This window comes from Triturus cristatus, chromosome 1_2 (genome assembly GCF_964204655.1).
Source record: "Triturus cristatus chromosome 1_2, aTriCri1.1, whole genome shotgun sequence".
In the NCBI taxonomy this organism is placed as follows: Eukaryota; Metazoa; Chordata; class Amphibia; order Caudata; family Salamandridae; genus Triturus; species Triturus cristatus.
Window position 1 is genome coordinate 1,135,623,648 of NC_140580.1, and position 2,484 is coordinate 1,135,626,131.

Sequence of the window (2,484 nt, forward strand, 5' to 3'; positions counted from 1 at the left end):
CAAACAACACACCCCCCCCACCCCCCCATCCCAACAGAACTCCCCCCTCCCTGCACCCCTGCATGAGCCCAGACAGCCCCCCCAAAGTGCAGTGTGCCTGTCGCCCCATAGATGAAAAACTAACTAGTCCCCCAGAGGAGGAGGGAAGCCCCCAACAGACCCCACACGACCTCCATCGGAGGGGAACATAAACGATCAGTAAATGGTAAAGGAATGTTGTCCAGAGCAAGGCCTATTCTTCACCCCTCAGTTCTGATCCGGCGGGCCCTCCCCGCCAACCGCACCCCCCCCACCCCCTCGGCCCCGATCTCCAGGCAGAGTGTCCAACCAGTCCCCAGCCGCCTCGGGTCGGTCAAAAAAGTGCGTGCGCCCATCCACCTCCACCCTTAGCTTAGCTGGAAAAAGCATTGAGTACTTAAGGTTCAGGTCCCGTAGGCGACGTTTAACTCCGAGAAAACTCAATCTCAGTTTTTGGACCGCCGGAGTAAAGTCTGGGTAGAAATGCACATCCATGTTATCAAGCTTGACCGGTCCCTGTTGCCTGGAGGTCTGCAGGATAGCGTCTCTGTCCCGAAAATTAAAAATCCGGGCAATGAGAGGCCGCGGCGGGGCACCGGCCTTAGGTCTGCCCCCAGGGACCCGGTGAGCACGTTCCACCGCAAAAAGCTTACTCAGCCCCCGGGGCTGGAGATGGGTAAGGATCAATTCTTCCACAAAAAGACCTGCCGCCTCCGCCTCTCGTCCCTCCGGCACTCCCACAATGCGAACGTTATTCCTCCGGGCCCGACCCTCGGAATCCTCCAGTCGCCGGTCCATCAGGGCGCTCGCCTGGCCAAGCCGGCGCACCTCCTTTTGGAGGGACACCACGTCCGTCGTGAGGCTCGTTGTGGTGTGGGCCAGGGAATCGACCCGGTCGTTGGTTTTGGACAAGTCAGCCCTCACAAGGCTAACATCCACCAGGACCGAGTCTATCTTTTGCGCTAGGGTGTCGAAGCGCTGGTCCACCGAGGCCTTCATCTCCGCGATGGCGCCCATGACGTCCCGGAGGGTCAGATCCACCGGTTGAGCAGATGCCTCCGTCGGGCCCGCCGGGGATGTGCGCGATGTCTCCGGAGATCCCTTCTGGAGGGTGTAGCGGTCCATACTGTTGGATTGAGGCGCCGGGCCGCGGCGGGTCGTCTTCACCTTCGCCCGGTCGCCATCCTGTTTGGTGGACATGCCTGCTCTCCCACCGTCGTGCCAATCTCCTCGAAAGGGCCGATAAACCAGTTCACGGGTTCCGGGGGGGGGAGGGCGACCACTGGGCCACAGGACGACTCACGGCCGGCGGGTCAGCCGGGCACCTGGACAAGGCCACACCACCGCACCCCGCTCTGCAACCCTACCTCGCTTGAGGGCAAGGAGAGCGCAAAAGCGAAAGTGAAAGCACGGGATACTCGAGTCGCCCAGCCCTGCCCGCCGCTGTTGTTCGCTTTGTCCCCGGATCGCCCCACTACTCCAATCCGGGGGGCCAGCGCGGAGAAGGCCGCAACCTTCAATCGGTGCTCCCACCGGTGTCCGGGGTCCGATTCGAAAAAGAAAAACGGATGGCGCCTCAGCTCGGGTTCACCGATGCAGTCCCCTCAACAAGGACAGGATATAGCCAGGATTAATTCAGGAGGTCGTGGTGGTCCTCGGGAGCCTCGCACCTACGCGGCCATCTTGGTTGCGCGCTAGGCTCCTCCTCACATCATCATCCAATCAATCTTATTATTACAATAACTAATACAACACACCCTGTAAGTGACATTATGATTGTTAATGGGTTTAAATACCCCTTTACTGCAGATCCTCTTTCTATGTGTGAGGATCAATTCATTACTGCCATTCCTATATCTCTTATCTCAAAAATATTATTTACTTTAACATTATGATATAAAGGTTTGTGTTCAGACATTATATATTTTTGTAACTTTTTTAAAATCTTTTGATCTTGACAATCTGATGCATAATTAAAAAATTCAATATTTATGTTTCCCCATTTTGGCATCTAAAAAGAATTACAAAACAAATTCCGGGAAGAGGTGTGGCGCAGCGGCTATGGCTGCTGACTCTAGAACACGGGGTCTCACGGTTCGATCGCCAGCCGCAGGTTAGCACAGCACCATGTGACTCTGGGCAATAGCTCGCTTAATCTTCCCGACGGGTCCGCAAGGTTTGACACCCTTGGGTAATTGTTCACGCTTTACAAATACTGGTATTATTTTTATTTCATCCTTTTTGCATATTTAAAATAAATGTTTCAAACTCTCCAACAATCAAATATCTTATGTATTTTTTAGATCCAACAGATCCCTAACCCCGAAATTTCCTTTGTTTAAATACAAAAACACAGCGTACTCCTAAGCTCGTTAGCCAGGAAGCAGTTTATATTTGCAAGTGCGCTACCATGGCCCCCAAAACCAAGCCTTGAGTGCTGCCTCACAGCATCCTCTGGGCTAAATC